Source organism: Labrus bergylta, chromosome 14 (genome assembly GCF_963930695.1).
Source record: "Labrus bergylta chromosome 14, fLabBer1.1, whole genome shotgun sequence".
NCBI lineage: Eukaryota > Metazoa > Chordata > Actinopteri > Labriformes > Labridae > Labrus > Labrus bergylta.
The window spans coordinates 24,147,522-24,169,538 of NC_089208.1; the positions used below are offsets into that span (position 1 = coordinate 24,147,522).

Sequence of the window (22,017 nt, forward strand, 5' to 3'; positions counted from 1 at the left end):
AATGTTCATTTTTTAAACATTGTGTCCGACAGAAGACCACAAATTGCAAAATGTTGTAGCGACTTACTTTACAGGAGCCACTGTCCAATGTTTTGATACAGGAAATGTGTCACTCATAAAAGAAATATGGCTACATCTTGTCTGATAAGTAACTTGTGTTAAATATACATGATGTAAATCTCAAAGTGTAAGACTAAAAGAGCAGAAGGCAGTCTTGTTGAAGGTATGGTAATAATGATAAAGAGAAAATGCAGCCCATCACCAAACTAGAGCAGATTCTTCAGCATTTATTCTTAGAAACGAATAAACATAAATTCCTGGTGACATCAACTGGGTTAAGATTCTCCATTCAGTGAGAGATTTAAGCCGCGGCGAGGAACACAGTCCATAGAGAATGGAGTTGTCACATGCTGCCTCGACACATTAAAATCCTTCTGACAGCTTGCCACCTTCCACTCGGCGAGCGGGGAGGGAGAACAGCTTTTAAAAAGAGAGAAATCACCACAATATGCTGCTGCTAAAAGGCGCTGCAAATGTGTTACACTTATCACAGCGCACAAACGACACCAAACACATGTAAGGGAAATGTTGTGCTCATAATGAAAGAGAATTGTCTTCGGCTACATCTGCATCTCATTTACCTGCTTTTCACTGACAGATGGAGCAGACTCTAATGTGCAAAGATAATTGTTGAAACAGCGGGCCAAACACTGCAACTGTAAACACTTAACCTCCTTCTCTTCCAGGAAAGGTTTCTTTTTTATTACAGGTTTCCATAAAAGACAAAGAGAGTGTTTAAACTACTGTTCACAATGCGCTTTGTTTGTTGTACTCCCACACAGCTGAAATCACCCTTTAAACTCAGAAACATTCTTATAGTCCAACCCAACTGGACACTACCTATATGGAGAATGAAGTGTCTTCACATGTACTTAAGTTCAGACGTATGATAAAAAATAATATATTTGGAACATATGTGGGCTCAGGGTTGGCACAATATTGGACTTTGATTTGGCCACAAAGCTGGAGTGTATTTCCCAGTCTGCACTTCAGTGAAAAAAGACAAGGACATCCAGAATGAGAGTAGAAAGGTTTGCTAAAAGCTTTCCTCCTCCTGTTGCCATCAGACTCAATTCTCTCCAAGCCTCGTCAGTTCTCTGGGAAAGGAAACCATCATCCACAAAACACATCTCTCTCTCATAACATCTAGTGCCAACAGGCATCTTTTATGTTTTTCTCACTCTGGGGTTACCTGAATATACAGCTAGTATTTGCATTTTTGTTGGACTTTAATCCCCATTCAATTCCCAGCGCTTGGCAATACACCAATTTAAATGTGAACGTGAATATCATACAAAAAATTACAGCGTGGATCCCCAGTTATGTATGCCTACGTCGGACTGTGCAGATTGCATGTCTGGGAGGTCAGACTTGCAATTTTTGCTTTTTTTTTTTAGCCTGGCATGTCATGATCCATTCAGTAGAATAAAACTAGCAAGCTGGTGTGCAAATATGAGAAACATCAGACAAACAATACAATCTGAACTTTTCACCCCTCATGCTGTTTACTTTGTAAAGGAGTTCAAAGAACGGTCCTTCCTTGAATAACCAGCCAGAGAGAGTGAGGAGAGAGAACAGGAGGAGTAAAATAAACGTCAAGTCTGTTGCCATTAAAATTTGGAACTATAATGTCAGCTCAGCTACTTTCCCATTATTCAACCCTGCTTACAATGTGTGTGAGGACAATCCTGTGCTATGATTGGCTCAGCTGTTCATCTTTGACATGTAGGATGTTATCCAATGAATCCTGCCTCTTGCCATTTTTACTGCACAAATGATCGACGTCACAAGGTGTTTTGCGTACTTAAGAGTGACAATTAGCAACAATTGTGTGCGTTGATTTGAAATGCATACCTGCTAGGCAAAATGCATACAGGTTACCAGGACAGCAGATACGAGAGACGGCATTCTGCAGAACATCAGTAGCATGCAGTAATTTAAGGAAACAGTAAAGAAAATCAAGTATGCAGCTTCAACTATGCTTCTTGTTGGGATTGGATTTTTGTGACAAAGAGGATGTAACCAGCTGACTGTATGAGGAAACCTTCTGGACCTGCTTCTCAGGGTGAGGAGGCTGTGATCTACAGGTTGAGGAACCTGACTTCCCTCTGGGCTGTGGTAGGTAGCTGATTGAAAAGACACAACGGCAGCTTTCACACACACAGACATAGAGGAGTGACCGTCTCAGTCACACCCACTATTGTTGAAGCTCACAGCCTGTAAACATTTGATACGGTTGCAAAGCAAAAGCATAGTTTTTATTCCCAGGCTTCCGGTGCTGCAGCTGGTCGTTTCAGCCCACAGATTCTGACAGACACCCTTGATGGGAGCGATTCGTTGCCTCCAGCAGAGGCACCGGAGACGGGGGGAAATATAGAGAGAACTGAGATATGTGTCCATCACTGTCAGAACAGTAAACACAGCTTGGCATCTGCATGATGAAAAGCAGTGTCAATTCATCAAGCACTTCAAGAAGCAGGGCCATTTTTCAAAGTTGTTTGGATAGAGAGCGGAGGAAAATTGCATTCTGGGAGAAAAAGAAAAGTACTCAGCTGGAACTGTATGTCTCGGGGATGGGTTTCTCTGACTGTCTGATGTACCTGTTAAATAAATGACGGACCGCAGAGGCTTTAGGAAGCATTTGTTTGAATAACTGCTCAGCCACAGGCCTCTTTTATTCAGCAGTGCACGAATAGAGGAAAAAAAAGCTACATTTCAGGATGTCATCTCTTCCACTGGTTTACTTATGAACTCGCCTGTCTGGTGGCTCAGGTGACAAGAGGAACAAAAACACAATGAGAGTACTTTTAAGGTCAACTCCAGATGAAATCATCAGGCAGGAATTTATAAGCTGGCTTTAACCAAACACTGCAAGTTGAAATAGTATAGCTGACAGAAAATGTGTATATATACTGCAGCACTTTCTCCACTCTGATTTAAGGGTACAACATTAATAATGTTATTATGTTTATAAGTGCCAATCAATCTTTATCTGTATAGCGCCAATGTTATCTCAAGATGCTTTACTAAAAGCAGGTAAAAGACCTTGCTCATTGTTATGTAAAAAAAATTAATATGGGATAAGGGGAGATGGGATAAGATGCAGGAAGGATTTGTATTCCTCGCGTTCCCGTTGTCCTCACTTCCTTGCCGCTGAGGTGGAGGTCGCTCAGCGTTGTGTACATTTTTAATTGCACACATGCAAAGATTTGATTTTCCAATGAAAGAGAAAATGTCAATTAATTCGCTCAGATGGGACAGAAAGTAATGCTCTGATGTTTAATGTTACAGGGACTGTGATCAGATTTTCAATTGGAACAATGGGATTTCTGTTCGAGTGTATCAAACGACACACGGTCCTGATTAGGCAGCTCTGATTATTGCTCACTTTGTCGTTATCATGAATGTTATAGAGAAATATGCAAACTAGCTACATGCTTTAAAATCGAAGCATTAAACTGTCAGCAAAGATTTCACTTAGATCAATTAAAAACATGTCGCAGAGGTATAATTTTATGGATGATCATTATCTGCAGCCGTCGTGTGTAAAGGGGGGGCGGGTGGGGGTTGGGGGGGGGCAGTGAAACATTTTTACACTTGGTGTACAAACATCCAGATGGCCGTCCTTTCCACAAAATGCAAATCATGATAATGGACATACAAGCCATCATTTTAATCATTTTAATGAAAAGTGAAATGAACGTGCTCTGTAAGCACAGGAAGACAGGAGATAAAGATTATGTGTCCAGCTGAGCCCGGTCACATCTAAACAACAATGTAACGTCAGGGGGGAAAAAAGATAAAGATTACAGGACGTAAAACTGATTGATCCACATAAAACCCTCACATAAATTTAATTTAAAGTATCTGTAAAGTGTAAAGAAACCATCAAAGTTCACCAAAGCTCTAAGTCAAAACCGAAACTGTTTGACCTTTGGCACAACATTTTGAGTACATGTCGGACAACGTTACTCACAGCGAAACCATGATTAAGAAAACTGGTTTTCATTACATTTATTACAAAAATAACAACCCTTTACAAAACTAACCGAAACGGTTGGTTTGAATAGACACAATAATTGATGCTGTTTTTGGCCATAACCACTAGCCACTCATAGTGAAATAACACACAAACAAGCCTGTTAGTGTGCTTGAAAAAAGGGCAGCTCAGAGTTAATCTATAACTTTCAGCTTTCAACGAATACTGTACACAGTGTGTGAACTCACTCGCATGTGACTCAGAGCAGAAATGACTTCACTGAGCTCAAAGTCTGCTTTGGTGAGACAGCGCTCCACATAATGACTGCCTTATTTGGTGTGACCGTCAGTCTTTATTTAGAGTAATGGCAGCAGAGCTAAAGTAAACTGGCCTTCTTCCTTGAAGGTACTGTAATGGGATGATAACTGAGACAATCATTACAGTCTAAGGAAACCATGAAAAATGGACTGTAGGTAAATGCAGCCATGCATGGACACCAGACACACTATTTTTTTGAGCGCACTGTCTGCTGAATGTGTGTCCAGCTCTGTGTGTGTACGTTTGTGTGTCTGTGTTACACCCCTGAATAAGGAGAGAAATAATCACGAGAGTGATTCAGTTGTGTTTCCTCATCAAGAGCGTTTAGTGTAATGAGGAAAACACAGCGATTTCTCCTGGTATGTGGGCGGAGACAAAAGCAATCGCTCCCAGATAATCTAACTCAGACAAGTCAGTAGATCACAGATACATGTCAACAAATCTTACTTTTAACAATAAAGAATGAACTAAATCATGTCTATTAAATATTTCAGCATCTTTAACCTTTTCTTTTAACATAAAACTGATATTTAAGCATTTTAACTTATTTATACTTTTTATTCACTCTCTGTATAACTTCTTGCGACTATGCAATGTTTTTATCCACAATCAATTATTTAACCCTGTAACAGATCATTAACTCTGTGTTTTATTCTTAACTGTGAGTGCATTCCTTTTTAACATGTCATATCTGCATGGTAGGGGAGCAAAGCAGTGTGGGTTGGAGGCCTACTGGCTAATTAAAAACGCTGTCTTAATAACCATTCACGGCTGCTTGTGTCTCTGTGAGTGTCTCATTCCCTCTAGTCTCCACCACACTGTTTGACACAGCACATCCCAGCGTGGTTATCTGGGTGACCGGGAATGAACACGAGGAATTTAGGGTGTCAGCGTGCTCCACCCAATACCCCCCACTCCCGTTCATTCCCCCTCCTACTCTTACTCCTCTTCATTCCCGCCTGCCTGTCCTCCTCTTCACTAACACACCCCTGATTGTGTGGTGCCAGTCCCTCTAGACTTCCAATTCTCCCCCGTCCTGCTGATTGTAACCCCCTACACCCACCCACCCTCTCTCCACCTTTGTCGGCATACAATGGGGAGCGAATCCTGTCTCCTGGCAACCAATCCCTTGGAGAAGGTTGCCGTGGTGCTTAAGAGACGGCATGAGGGGTAGAGAGAGAGAGGTTAAGTAGGTGAGGACAGAATAGCGAGTAATGAAAAGGAAAGTTAACGTTACCTCGCTGCTCAAGAAAAGCATTATGAAAGTCAACAAACGGGAGCTCAACCCTGTCATAGTGAAGCGTCTCTATAAATAGCCATGTACACATTAAAAAGAGACACTGACTTGGTTTTAACAGACCTTATCATACTGATGAAAAGAGGAACTGATAGATGCTATTGTCAATTAAAAATAAAATTCATCAATGGCAACGATGAAAGTTGGACAAGTGTCTTTTTTGACAAATGATAACTCTCAAGTCATTTATTGATTTCACCTGCACTTTAGCAACAACTTATAAAACTGAAGCATGTTATGTCTTTAGTGTAGCCAAAGCCAGTTTTTGGGCAGGGCAATATTCAATATAAATAACTTAATAATACAAGCAGTTTCAGTAGACTATGCTGAGAATGAAAGACTGCTGATAAAGGTGGACATTTTATGAATTCAACTTTAGTATATGGTTTATTAACAAGCACTGGAAGATCATTTAAACAAGTGAAAAGATTTCATAAAGCGGTCTGCATGCCTCCAACCATCTGGAGAAGACACATTAGGAGGTGCTGCTAGTCGAGCTACTAACATTAGCTGCTTTTTTTTCTTTTGTAGCAAAGCATGGTTTTTTTTATAGGTTACTTTTTGCTGCTGACCAGGAGCACAATTATCTGCAGAGGTCTCCTATTGTTGTTCTACTTCAACCAAGGACATTATGTAAGGAGAACTGTTAAAATTTTAATTAAAAGTGTTTCAGGATAATATCATGTATGGCGAGGGGGCTGCCAGCTGAGCTGCCACTTACAGTTAGTGCTGATGATTAACATCAATTGATTTTTTTGTTAACAATGTTTGGAGAATGAGAGCTTACTTTTGTCGCATGTGTATGTACTTATACATGCCCTTCTGTTCCACACTTGTTTCTTTGCAATTTTACAGAGCTGTTAAGTAGGTAAGAATATAACCTGTAATGTTTCTGACGCTGAAGCAAAGAAAATGCAGACAGACTTGCTTTTTCTGCAGCATTTTTCACTGTGTGATCCCTCCAAAAGAAGTATAATGTCTTAACTTTATTATCGTTGCTGCATTCATTGACGCCATCAAGTTTTAGTGCAACATAAACAGTTGAAACAGTCGCCTTGCTCTCTTGTGTATGTGATGGGGACAGTGTTGCTTAATCACTTTAAACCTAGGCTGGCATATCTATGCTGCAGTTCCTTGTTTCTTATCTGCTGACATTTATAGAGCTACAAATATATGTGCAATGAGCTAACACTGGCCTGACCAATCCATGAGCCTATTGTAGCTCTTGTTTGCAGCCACAAGAGATTAGTTTCTCAGTGACATGTACGTACATGGATTTCAAAGCATGGATACCATTTACTCAGAAGAGTTTGTCAGAGGTCTTCAAGGCAGACATGAGGTTAAGCTGTGTGCTGTAAGGAGCCGCTTCAGCAGACAACAATAAACCCTGAAACCAGGAGACAGTTTGACAGGCAAACCTCTCCTGACCCAAGCTAAAGACCCTCAGAGTCTTGGCAGGGACCACGGCGGCTCATAAGCCTCTTTCTCCAGCCTCTGACCTTAGAGAGCATCCTTGGGAGTAAAGACTGAAAAGCCAAGTCTTACCATGGGGAGATAAAGGGTGACAGCTATTTCTGGCTCACAACACAACAGTGACAAGAAAAAAAATTGGCTGCTTGAAAGAGGTCAATGAAGGCGAGACAGGATTTACCTTTGTTTACCTTCTTCAAGGTTAGCTATTCTTACAGCACTTACTCATACGTTTGACCTGAGTGGCTATGAAACCAATGGTTTAACATGTAAGCCAAAAAGATATTTCACTTTGTGTGTGTGGTTTTTAAGAGTATAAATGCAAGTTTGATATCATAGTTGAGCATCCTGTTAAGCGTCCAAAAAACGCTGAAAAGTGAAAAGAAAGATGATTTCACTGTTAAAAACCATCTCTCCAGGGGCGCGCTGGTGGCGCAGTGGCAGGGCGCGCGTCCCATGTGTTGAGACTCTCGTCTCGAGCGGTAGGCCCGGGTTCGCTTCCACCTGTGGCCCCTTTCCACATGTCATTCCCCGCTCTCTCTCCCTGGTTTCCATCTCTATCCACTGTCCTATCTCTGTATTAAAGGCACGAAAAAGCCCAAAATAAATCTTAAAAAAAACATCTCTCCAAACTCCTTAAAGGAAATTGTGAGTTATGTTTGATTATAAACTTCCTGCACAGAGATTGTTGTGGATGTGACAATCAGTGTAGTGCAGCCCTAAATATTATTTTAATGTGTTGTCTGAGTCAGAATCAGAGGTGGAAAGGAAAGGACTGACATCCAAAAATATTCATTTCTACCAGTCACTCAACGGTAATTAAAAATGCTTTGCTATTCATATTATGGTAATCTGTTAGCACACCTACGTAACATTTGAGATACCCGTTTCCTCTAAAAGCTATGAAGTCAATGCTGATTGATGGCTCTGAATCTTAAGCGCTTTATGATTAGAGAAATAAACTCCCTTCACAAACAGAAATAATCAGCTGCCAACACCTACAGCTATAAACAGACAACCTAGGTCAACAATGAACACCATATGGATCTCAAAAACCACGAAGGGAAAACACATACACTGGTTATAAATGGCCTTGTGGTTTTTGTCTGAATACTATGATTGATTCCTTAGTTGAAAATATTTTAAATATTCAAATTTCTAATACTTTCTTAGATTCTTATATTTATGCACATTGCACCCAGAATACTATATTTAGAGTTTGATCTGAATTTGAATCTTTTTCTCATCAAAAAAAAAAATATATTAAGCCGAAATATTTATTGTTCTATGCTCCTTGAAAACAACACATAAAGAGTCTTGAAAACCAAAACTATTTCCAGCCAAGTGAAAACAAAGCCTCTCACCAGTGTGAACAAAACCATTTGAAGAGTGTCGACATTTTTCGCCTTGATTGGCAGTGATGGTGGGATGAGTATGAGCAATTCATGGTAAAATTACAGTCTGGGGGGCTTATGAAATGGGGAAATTAAAAGGCACAGACGCTCTGTTCATCACAAACAGTCGGGCCAATCCCCTGTGACCGTACCGAGGAACATCAATTATTTCGGGCACAGCAGAGGATAACTTCATAACGTGGTCGCTGCTCAAAAAGAAGGCTGTGAATGCTAGCCCCAGTGCCCCCGCTGGAACTATTCAATTTGATGCAATGTGGGCGGCCTGAGAGCTGGCGAGCTGGGCCCTGGTTTATTTAGTGTTGCAGAGGTCTGGGGCTGTTGAGCCGTAGTGATTGTGCTGTAATGCAGCCTGAAAGCTCCACTTGCAACACAGAGCTGCCATCAATTCCCAGCCCGATGACCTAAAGGCTGTTTTGACATAATTGAACATTAAATGATGAAGGGGTGACGAATGACAGGCACTTTACCCAACTGGCTGAGCATTTGACAGCTTTTAGACGAGCCTGTGGGGGATGTGGCTGATGCTATTGCAACGGATGTCCACAGCGACCAATTTCTGCACACATCCATTCCTATCAACACTGACAGTGACAATAATTCTGATTTAATTACTTTTTATATGAAAGCCAGGGCTTACCAGTAATCCTTTTAGTTCTCTATATAAATGAATCCCTGCAGACTCTGGGAGGACATTGTTATTTTTATTCATATACATTGAAGTTAGATTTGGTATTCACAATTAGGTTGGTTAACAGTGATGTCTCAGAGCAACTGAGGGAATAAAGGAAAAACAGGATGGAGGGACTGACACAGGGAAAGGGGAAGGGAGTCATAAATTCACACCGGCTTGTTTGCAACCTCACAACCCTGTGTCCTTACATAGAGACATTACATTTTAACACACTAATATTTCATTCTACCTAACTTAGACACTTCTTTGTGCAAACTTTGTAGCAAAACATTCTCCACTTTAAAATCAAGATGGCAACCATCTATGCAACAACCTTTTACAGCAGATCTTAAGACTGAAGTGAATAATGTACAAATTAGTGCTCTTTATATGGACTCTCAATTACTGCTTTAAGAGTTGTGCTTCTTATTTATAGAAAACGATAGCATTTGACCATATGTAGGATGTTGAATTAAAGTAGATGCTGCTTGTCAAGCCCCTTTGCCACCATGAATAACCACTAATAGCCTCCCCAGACTTTCCTTCCTCCCTCTACCCCCCCATCCCCCTGTGAGAAAAGGGAAATTTATCTAAAGAACCCTGAAGAGTCAGATAAGAACCCCCAGTCTCACACACACACACACACACACACACACACACACACACACACACACACACACACACACACACACACACACACACACACACACACACACACACACACACACACACACACACACACACACACACACACACACACACACACACACACACACACACACACACACACACACAGTGTCCTTTAAGATTTGTTGAAGCCTAGGGACAGACTGAGATGGTGACAATATGGGGGGCTGGCTGTGCCGTAAAGCTGATAGGCCAGACGCCAGCCCAAGGAGCAGCACAGAGATAGTTGGCTGATATCAGCCTCATGGAAAACAACAGAAAATGTGCCCATGTGAGCAGGAAATTCAACCAAAACAGAGGCAGGGGGACATGAGTGTGCTGTATGAGACGTGTATCAGATACACTCTAGTGTGCCTTGTTTATTAAAATGCCTGTCTGTAGATGGGACACAGATGAGAATTAAACTTGTAACAGCTTGAGTATTTTGTGCACCCAGAGATGCCAGAAGAGTAATTACAAAATCATGTCCTCCACACTATGATGTATAAAACATTTAAGAAGAAAAAACGGTTATGACGATACAGCAATTCTGCAGTAACTGACACATCATATAATGATACATCATGACAAGTGACTAACTGAAGACTACAAAATGTCTTTAAAATAGGTTAAGTGCAGGATAATGTATTTATCCTCAGCGAATAAGTGTTTCACAAAATCTTTAAAAAAACTGCCATGAAACAATAATTTTTCTATTTGTCATAATGCTGGATGCTTGTCATTATGCCAATACCTTACTTCCCCATGTTCCTCTTTCCTTTGAGTGCAAAGGGTGTGAGTATTTGAGTGATATAAAGTGATTCTTTACGAGGTCAAAATAGCCCATCTCGGCAGAACAGCAGGTATTTTTTCAGTCAGCTTCCATTCCTCCCTAGCCTTAAAACTCCTTCCATATGAGCACGGTAGTGAGTGCAGTGGTTGTCATGTAGGTCTCCTTGGACGGTGAAGTCCACCCATTGCAGGTGAGAGCAACTCTGCTGACCGGAGTGCATATGTCACCTGTCCTGTCGGTCGCAGAATAAAGAGCTAGGATGGCTTTTTCTTCCTTTTATGGGGTTTGTAATCTGCTAGCACATTACTTAGCTAATTTCACTAATGTCCAACTTTAGACTGCCGTTTCTTCTTTTTTAACCCTTTCTGTCATCTTCTTCTTCTGCCAGTTAACTTCCAACCAATATGCTACACGCACCACCGCAAGGAGTCATGACAAATCACGTGGGAGTAAAACTGTCGCATTCTTTTTTTAAATTAAAATATTGATATTTGGCACCAGTGCATCAATGATTGGATTATATAGGCCAGGATGATTATATATTGCCAAATCGATATTTTGTCCCAACCCTTTGTCTGTATTTGCAGCCAGTTGATCATTATTACAAAAGGGAGGAAGGCTGTAGAGATTTAAATCAATCATTAACCAGACATAAACAGAGAATGTGTATTCGAGTTGTGAGACAACAGTCAGGTATTTGTTGGACCATGCCTCGTGCAGGACAGGAAACAATATATAGCTAAATGTTGCATGAGACTTTCACCTGACTTTTCATGTCGACGTCAGACCAGATGTCATTACATCTTACTTGGTAGAAAATCCTGGTTGACGGTGCTCACAAAAAGCTTTTATTCACATAATCTGGACAGGGGATCAGAGGCAGGCTGCAATCACATGTTAGTGATGTGATGAAATGCATGTCTGATCACATCCCAGGTGGCTTGGGAAATAAAAGCCAAAAACATGTGCACAGAGAACAGTGGCTTTTCCTACATTTTTATTTCATCTACTTGTAACAGGATTAGGCTTGCAGTGGTAGATTTACACCAATTACATTACTTGATCATTGCTCCCAAATGACGTAATGCCTTTCCTTTAGAGCATGTTATAATTTCTAAGTCGGACAACAGACGGTACAATTATATCCCGAATGTGTCTGCTCCTACAGCAGCAGAGGAGTCACAGCACAGAGCAGCAGGAGTCTGATTTCACTAATCACGTGAAGACAGTGAGGAGAGTTGACTCACAGCCATGGAAAGAGGAAGCTGACCATCAAGACGATGGCAGAGGATCTGACATTATAGATAAAAGTCACGCTGCACTCACACTGATTCAGGCAGACGACAGACGGCAGGCAGAAAACACCTTCTGGACATAACAGGATAAATACACAAACAGTCGGAATAAATTGGCTGGAAAGCAGATTTTTAGCTTTTTGATAAATCGCTGATGTTGTCTCCACGTGTGTGGGAGTTATATAACATCTAGTGCTACATCCAACTCGCAATTTTTTATTGTTGGCTGATGATAAAAATTCAACTACTCGTGACTTTTTTTGAGTTTAGAGCCACACTAAGCTCCTGTCTGCATGAGTGTATTGCCAAACCTGTAAGATGAATGTTTAATATGCCAAACTTCAAAAAACATTTTCTATTGAAACTTTCTAAGTGTTTCAGGTAACATCATCATTGTTTTATAAAATGATCTTATTGGAGGATTTTAGTCAGCTACTGAGTCGAAGTTTGAGGCTGGTTAGGTTGTATCACAGACCCTGAACACCAAACACAAATGATCTTTGTTTCACACTTTTTGACATGAAACTATAGTTGTCATGATACCTGAATTTTAACCATGCATACGATACTAGTTCAAATCTAGATATTGATAAATATTTTATTACTACTGCAAAACAAATTCAAGTCCTGGGCAACCATTATTGGGTAATTGTTTTAAACTTCTGCACACTGTTGGCAAACACACATTGGTAACGTTGCGCTGAGGAAATAATGCCATACATCTTCTCTGTCGTTGGGTTGAAATATGACTGAGGAGCTGGATCATTTTTAAAGCTTCTAATCTGTACGATTGATTATTCAAATAAAGGAGATTGTATCGCTGTAAAAAAACAAAACAACATGCTGTCAAAAAAAACAAGCTGTCGAAAAGTGTCAAGCAAATAATAATTTGGACAAACCTTATATGAAACGCTTCATTCAGTGGTTTTACCAGTTAATCAATATAGTTTGCTAGGAGGAGACCTCTGCAGATAAATGAGCTCACATTAAAAGACCTGATTAACAATGACAAAATATTTACCTAATGACCAAAGCTAAATAAAAAGAAACTAGCCAGTAGCAGTTTAGCGTGCAGGCCCTCCTGATGTCCGATGGCTCCAAACAACATTAAAAAGTTTCATTTTGTGTTTTGCTGTTTCTCGAAAATGACTTCTGGATTACCGTCTACTCTGACTGAATCCAAGTCAATGCAGAATAAGTGCCAGGATATTGTGCGTTTCGGGTGGTCTCAAAAATTGTCTGGATTAATTAGTTAAACTGGTGTTGCCACCGTTGTAGTAACTAGTTGGAACATTTCTTCTTTGTGGCATCTCTCACCACCAAGGATGCACATACAAGTCTGCCAGAAGTGACTTTGATTTTCCCTCTTTTATTTTTGATAAATACAAAACAGATGAGAGTTGTGTAAGGCTGTTGAAAGTAATGATGTGTATCAAAAGAAAGTATTTGTGCTGTAAGCTTCCAGCAGTTTACTGTGAACCTCAAAATGAAAGCCAAATGTCTCAGCAGGGTGTACACACAGGGCGTCTCTCTCTCCTGACACAGTAGTTTCTCTGCAATCAGGAGGGGGGCAGCCATACTACTGCCTATCCTAACCCCCCATCCGCCTAAACAAATAAAGTGTCTGATACAAACCAGACCCCTGCCGGCGCCCCAGCCCCAGCCTTTGTCCAGGTCCCGGGGCACAATGCCAACAGTGATCAGGAGACAGGATCACTGATCAAACACTGAGCCACAAGTGCAGCAGAGTGCAGCTACTTCATTCAGACCGCTGATGGACTCTAAAGGTTTAAAATGTTGGACAGGATATGTAGAAGAGCGGTGTTAGAAAGTGCAGTTTTTAGAGGACACAGTAACTTACATTAGCAAGGAAATTGTTTGTGTCTACAGAAGCAAACAATGGTTTCCCACCAATGTGCTTAATTATATCAGAGAGGTGAGCACACACAAAGTGGGATTAAAGCAGTAGAGCGTGAATATTAAACTAGAACGTTCCCAGTGAAACACAGGGCAGAATTAAGGATTAAAAACCTTTCATGAGCTCCTAACAAACCAGGTTTTCAACAACATGAGATGGAATTTGCTGAAAGCTCTCAAACTCCTCAGGAAGGGAAACAATTTCACATTTCAGGAATTTCCCAAGCTCAGCGATTTCATCTGCTCAGTGAGAGGTGGTCTGAATGTTTCCCAGCACCAGCGTTCCCTTGAATGAATGTAGAACGTGAGAATGAACGGGGCAGGTTTAGCCAGTTTTGTCTCACTCACTGATAAGAAAGTCCTTCCTCATACCATCCATCCATTATCTGTACCACTCATACCATCACGGACACTCACAGTTCTGGTATGTTGGTTCAGTCGCTTGAGGACTTTTATTTTCACGGGGGGGAAAAGTGCTCAGGCAGCAAATCCACTCAGATATAAAATGTAGGTAATGTAAACACCTACGCAGAGGTAAAGGCTCTTATGGATGGCTGCCAAACCACCACAGGGATTAAGGTGGGAGGCCTGGCTTGGGAGGAGAAGAAAATGAAAAAGAAAGAATTCAAAAATGAATGACTCAGTCTGACTGAATTCCTTGGTTGTGCAGCTAGCTTTAAAACTTGAAGTCTGAACACTGATGAAAATAACTTCATCAAAACACAATTAAAAAATCTTTAAACCTACTGTGGGTAGTTGTTTTTAACAAGCTGTGAATCTCAATTCAACACTAATTGTTCTATATGACCTAAAGAAACAAACTAACACAACATATCACTAACATAAAGACTGGATATATGATAGGGTTGGTATTTCCCACAACCCCACGATAAAATACGTGTCACGATACGTAACATATTGTGATATTGATTTTGGATAATGACCATGTCCTAAACAGAATTCACTACAATTACTTCTTTATTGTTGAGAATAACAGCAAAGGCGTAATGATCCTACATCTTAAAACTCTTCAATTCAGGTTTTTCTCCGTTCACTCTCTCCGTGTCTGCAGCTAACTTACCGATAGCATCGTAATAAGTGTGTGAACATCTCCACACAGACTCTGTGAAACAGCGCTGTGTTACAAACACTTTAGACATCCTAGCAGACGCTAAATGCACGCTCCACTTTTCCCTTCCATCACGTGCAGCAGGAGCAGTCAGAGATAAACACACGTCCACTAATGAGCAGGCTGATTATATTAAGTGTCTAATATTGACAAAGCTAAATCAGGATTAAACTTGTTTTGAGTATTAATATTTTTTTTTTCTCTGATGGATTTTTGTTTTTAGTCTGTAATGTTGTAATGCAGGGGGCGGTTCAGAGGGGAGCGGGGGGGGGGGGGGGTTGGAACTACTACCTACAAATAATACATTAAGAAAAAAATAAAGGCCAGCAAATATGTGTTTTTTTCAATTTCCTGATCAGATGACATCGAATTGATGAAGTCTGTGACTTAAATGTATTATTGATTAAACAAAACATAATGCCTTCTCAATTAAATGTAGTGTAACAGATGTGTATAGGACGCAAAAACAAAATTTGTTATTTTGGCCAGTAAAAAAATATGTTTGGCCGGTGAATTATTTCATCCACCTGCCACCTTGGCCGGTGAGTCAAAAAGTTAATTTCGGACCCTGCATACATGTATTTGCAAGGAGCACATGACGATATATTTTGGAGCACAGCCCTCGTCTCCACTGTAATCTGAGGGAGTGATTTATAGAGCATAGATCTGACAGCATTTGTTTACATTTGCCTGAGCAAAGAATCACAGAGAGTAGTATATTTGATGATCAAAATGAAGCCAGAGATATATTTCAAGAGAGATACTACACATGCACAGATATGGGGATAGGATCTGCAAAAAGACAAAGGGCAAAGAAATGACTGAGGAATAAGAAAGATGAACTCAGATGAAGTCAGACTATTTCTAGTCGGTGTTAAACAGATGGAGAGAATTGGACATTTGAATGGCTTCAAAACTGCTCCTGAATTTGGCATGTCTCTCAAAGAAATATTTTACTCAATAAAAACATTACTTAACATTGTGTGTACATTGTAGAGGCTACCAAGAGATAATGTACAGTGACAGGTCAGTATTGCCAAATATAAGTTTGAAAAAGTTCGCTTTCATCATTCAAAGTAATACCATTACCAGGTTTATCCAAAGAATAACTATAAACAAGCTACTGTATTAACTCATTGCTACCAATTCTGCATACGGATGTGATTAAAAAATAAAAATATCATTAAAAAGTAATGAAGCAGGGCGCCTGATAGCCCAGCGGTTAGTTTGCGTGCCCAATGTACAAAGGCTACAGTCCTTGAAGCCCGGGTTCAACTTTGACCCTGGGCACTTTACCGCATGTCATTCCCCACTATCTCATCCCCATTAATGACTCTATCCACTGTCCTCCTCTACAATAAAAGCACACAAAAACTCAAAAGGATTACATAACAGTAATGAAGCAGTCTGGTTTCCACTCGCTACCTAGATAAACGTGCTTACAAACCAGACCAAGATTTTAAGACACCACACATAACGCCCTCACAGATTCAACCAAAGTCACTCAGCATCACATGAAAGTATCTCCACACCTGCTTTCAGGATGAAAAATAAACGACTTGAAAGTAACTTATTTCATCTCCAAAATCCCCTTGAATCTGGTTAAAATTGCTATGAAGCGATTCAAGTACCTTGGTTCCCCTGCTTTTCTCATGTTTTCCTGCAGATTGAGGCATCACCTCTGCCTGTGGTAGATTTACACAGTAACCTATTTTCCATGCAGTGCAGATGCATGTATGGCTGTCAGCTAGATTGGCCGGGAGGAAGTCAATGAGTCTGCCTTGCTCACGCTTTTTCCTCCAGGTTCTCATCTAAAATTAGGTCCCCAGCCTGAAGGTTATTGCATGATGTTGGTCTTTTGGACGTTGGTTCAAAAATACAGAGTCCTATATGTGGATTGTACGCCCAGAGTGTGCTGTCAAAGGCTAAAGGACCAACAGAGCCTATTTTATTAAAAAGATATCTGACTGCAGCTGAAAGCACCCCGAGGACTTGTGCATAAAAACAGCGTACTGACAGAGTACTTTGTAATAAGTGCTTGAACATCAATTCCTTTTCAAATGCATTTATAACATCCCTGCTCTCTAAACCCACTCATCCTGTCCAGAGCGCTCCCGACACGGCAGAATGAGGTCTTTGTGAAAAGTGTAACAACACAGACAGTCCCTTCCTGTCCTCTGTGTGTGAGGGAGACGCTCCAGCAGGACATCAAGATAAGGCTGCTGTTAAAAGATCACAAGATGGATAATCCCTTCTCTTTTCTTTTTCTATGCTCAGGCAGTGAAACAGTCCTGATGTTTCCAGGCTGGAGTCTCTTCTCCACTCCGAGGACTCTTGAAGGCAGGTGTAGTAAATGCACCTGAGTGTTGAGCCCTGTAGGAAGCTGCAGGCAAAGACTGTCAGTTGTTGTTACAGCTTAAGCAAGACCGCTGGGTTTATTCATGCCTCTAGCTCGCACTCTCAACCCCGACATGAGGAGCAAAACAACCACCCTTCTCTACATACCACATTAAATGACAAGATGCGATTGGGAAGGTTAAAAATAACTCCTCTGCACTAGTTTAGCTTCCCTACAGAAAGACACAATCCTACTATTTTGGTCATGGCGGTATCTCTTCTCCATTTTGTGGTGTTCTTAAACTGTGCATGAGATGAGGCTTGTCAGACTCAAGAAGAAGAAGAGTGGAGAGCCTGAGCAGAAGAAATAAATGCAGTAAGCCCTTTAAAGGCGCACAACTCCGATTCAAAATGCACAGCGAGCTACAGCCTGTTAACAGTTTGTTATTCTGACCCTCATATTCTTCACAGGCTAATTAAACTTCCAAACAACTCGAGCATCTGCTAAAAAAAAACCCAGAAACCTTAGAGAGATGATTACTGCAAACTGGACACAAACAGATTTAGAAAACATAAAGCCCAGTGTACATCGACATATAGGATACCACCACATTAAATCGATCTCCAGAGCATGAAATTGCTTTTGAATCAAAGAGCAGTCGCTGTGCTATATGCTGGATGTAATAAACAGCAAAGTAGAGCTTAAAATAAGGAGGCAATGAAGAGCCCAACCAGCCATGCTTTAAGGAATTGCACAAACATCTTCCCTAATCTAATTCAGTTTTTAATGCAACAAGAAATATATTACTATACATACTATTAATTTATAATAATCAAATAGTTTTAAATTAATACAAAAAAATCTACAATTTATCTTTATAATTTCAGTCCCTGATTGATATGGGGTTACTTGTAGTTATTGTGCTTTAATACTAACCCTCATCTGCAGTCTCAACAGATTAAACAGGAAGTGTGACATCAACAGGATAAAATTGAGCTGAATTACATGCTGCATCGCTCTCCTGTAAAATCCTCATGCTCACTTATACAATCTGCATCGAGCGTGAGAATTGTAGAGAGTCGAGAAAACACATCCACATTTTAGATGAGGACATACAAAGGCACAAAACCACACCCATAACAGATATCAGATGACAAAGACCTTCATGGCAAAGTCACATTTGTCTATGACGAGCTTAGAAAGCAGCTCTGTCTCTGTTTGCAGCTCAAAAGCTCTCTAATTCTTACTTTCCAGAACGGTGACACAAGTTGTCAAATGACTTATATTATTTCCTTTTTTTTCCACAACAACCACTTAACAATCTGGTTTCTGCTTTAACCCTCTGAAACCAGATTTATCATCATGAATTAAACATATTTTAAATACATTTTTATCGTTGTTGATGTTATTTGAATAACAAGATAGCACAATAATTAAACCTTGACCTTAAAAGCTGCACTGTTTTCACTTGTGTACCTAACTATATTACACTGCCCTGTAGCTTCTGATATATTATAACATTTTGTTGTTTTCTTATAATTAAAACAGAAATAGTAACACACTCTGACTAGTTGCCATGACTATATCAGTTACAACTTCAAGACTGGCTGATCTCCGACCTGTGTGGGAGATCTGATCTAGTTAGTGCATCCATGGAAATAGCATTTGTTTTTCACATTGCTGTAAAAGAAAGGCTTTCTTTCCATCATGACGTCTGTTACCACTCAAGAATAGTCAGGTGTTTGCTCAAAAATAGACACAGAGTGATCACAGGCAACAAATGTCAATCTATGCAACTTATTAGATTTTCACATTGGGTGTAGAGGGAAGTTCATAGACGCAAAAGGAAGAAGGAGCACTTCATTTTTCCTGAAACACATGAAGTCAAATAAATGTTAATAAATTGAATTGCGTAGAGTGTTTCCCACAGACTGACGCTGTGCCTGGGCGTTTGAGTTGGAGGCAGGGGGTCTACTCTGTACCCTATTTATATTAGGTTATGTTATATTTACATCTTGGGTTTTTACTAGTTGTGCATTATTCTCTAACATTTTTTAATTTGTGTCACAAGCTACTTATGTTACTTCCTTCCAATTCTCTTATCTACACACAGACACACACACCTGAACCTCTCCTCTAACAGTGTCTCGTTCGGCCCGGCTTTATTCCATATAGCTTTGTTTTGTATTTATCTGCTATTTTAACAAAATTCCTCTACAGTGCATTTAAGACGCTCAAAAACATCGCCAGTGTTTTGAAATGTTTCTCTCGATATCCCCGGACAGCATGACAGCAGCTGCAGAAAAATATTAAAACGAGGCTTCAGTTTTAACATGAAACATCGCACCTCAGGTTGGTGAATTTACAGAAACGTTTCAGCAGACTACTCTCTCTCTCTGGTGCTTACAATAGAGTTTATACGTATTTTAAAAGGTCCTTATAAACCTGAGCGGCCCTCCAAGTACCGTCTATGTGTTGGAAACACTGGAGTTGTGAAGGTTTGTTCTTCAAATTTCATTAATGTTGCTTTGTGAAAGTTCAAAGAGTCACAACATTGAGTTAAAAAATGTAAATGCCGTCTTTCAGGACAAACAGGAAAGTCAGGTTTGACCACAGTTTTCACTGGAAACATTATGTCAGTCAAGGTAAATTAATACCTGCATGACTACTTCACCTTCTATGTATGAAACTGACTTCATAGCATCAAACCAATATCTTGTTTGAATCAAAATTTGTGACGGAAAGTAAACAACAGTCACTAACAGAAACTGTCAAAGATTGTGCAAGGACGTCTGTCTGTTTAGTGGATGTAATGAAGAGCTTCTGCCTGAAACCTGCCATACGAGTCAACTCCCTGATGGCTCACCTGACATCTAAAAAAGGTCTGACCTCTGAGCAGTCTAGACGGGCAGCCAAACACTGTTTGTAGGACATCCTGGACCAGGCTGACATGTGCATGAGATCAGAGAAAGTGACTGAGGAGCAGCACATCGATAACTGCTAAACGTACACCGAGGAACGTGTAAAAGACTAAATTGATTTGAAGATGATATGGGTTAAAACTGCTTGACACTTGGCTGACAGTATGTGCGCTGTGGTGATGGTTGTATTGACAGCAGTTAAAGATTTCTTGTCCACTGGATAAAGCAGAAACCACAGGATAGTGCACTGACATCTGTTCACCTAAATCCAAGAAAAAGGCTAGCAAGCAAAATTTCCCAACACCTTTTCTTACAGCAGAGGGACTATGAGAGGGGTTTAAGTCAAAACTAAATACACATATACTTTGAAAATGTGTTTAAAGCTTTTTAAATGTTACCCATCCCTTCAATGGCTGATCAAAAAAGTAAGACGCAGTTGATCTTTTAAATGTCAGGTGACTTTGGAGGCAGTCTAAAGCTTTTTATGTGTCCAAAGAATGGCGGGGCGATAGTCTGTATTAGCAGCATCCTGTGTAACTCAGATAACTGTAACCTTCCAGATCAAGGTGTTTTTTTAATCTTTATCAGGATGAAAGATTTTAGTTGTTGGAAGTTAAGAGAAACAACCTGATCACGTTAGTGGCAGCTCAGCTCTCAGCCCCTTATTATTGAAGAAACACTGATTTATCTGAAGGTTCAACTGCTTCATTCACCCAAGGCAAATTTTTAAGAGTTCAAAGAAGGAGAACTTTTTAGTTGATGAAATCAGATGACATTGAAGGAAGTTACAGGTTCTTTTTCCAAATCCACTTTTCATTAATCAACACTAGCTTTGGAGTTGTGTCACAGTTCTAGCTGTGGTTAATAAATCAACAATCCTCTGTCTCATGTCATGAGATAAATGTCCTGACACAGAGGGATTCATTGTAGAAGAGATTTCCTCCTACACATTGTAAAAAACAGTAAGGGCTTTCCTCTTCTCATTCCAATTAGCGGCCTCTCTGAGAAGGCGAGCCAGCCACGCAGCTGTGCTCATGAATTATGCATGAGCTCCATTAAGACACTTAACAGTTGGTTTCCTGAGGAACTTAGCAGCAACAACTGCAGCCTTGGGGTCACTGTGAACCTGCTTATTAAAACAGCAGCACCCGTCATTAAGGTTGTGTGGTAATGTGCGGTTTGACCATCATAAACCGGACAGTCACAGAGCTATTTTCAGTTTGATCTGATCTCTGGGGAGGACGACTGAGTCAGCTGCTGATTTCCTCACATGGCGGCGAGATGCACGGCGGCAATTAAACATCTGTTGTGGCTTGCTGACCTTGCTTAGGTTCAGGCGCTGAGCCTTTTCAATACTCTATAGCATAGCAGACGTCCTGGTATGTCATACCTAAAGAGCCAACCCAGACCCAGGAGTAATAAGCAGAGGATGAGAGAAAGAACATTTTAATGAATGTTAATGGAGGAGAGGGAAGTGGCAGATCGCCACACTCGTTTTGAACACCTGGTTGTAAAACCCAAAGTGATGAAATAGAAGTCATTCAAATTCATTCTGCAATAAAAATTTTAACTGCACTTTTTGATCACAATGGAGGGGTTACAATACAATTCACTGTGACCTTTTACACAAGGGGTTAAAGTTTTATAGTACTTTATTACTAACACTTTCTGCATAAAATCTGAAATTTAAAAGAAGCTCACGTTTTGAATCAGAACTGTTGGATCTGCATTTGCATTTCTCACAGTCCT

The 22,017-nt window shown here is 40.3% G+C and overlaps 1 protein-coding gene across 1 annotated transcript in view; it reads right to left on the minus strand.

Moving 5' to 3' along the window:
* cxadr (CXADR Ig-like cell adhesion molecule) overlaps positions 1–22,017 on the minus strand; it is a 52,634-nt gene that overhangs the window by 21,408 nt on the left and 9,209 nt on the right. The window lies entirely within an intron of this gene.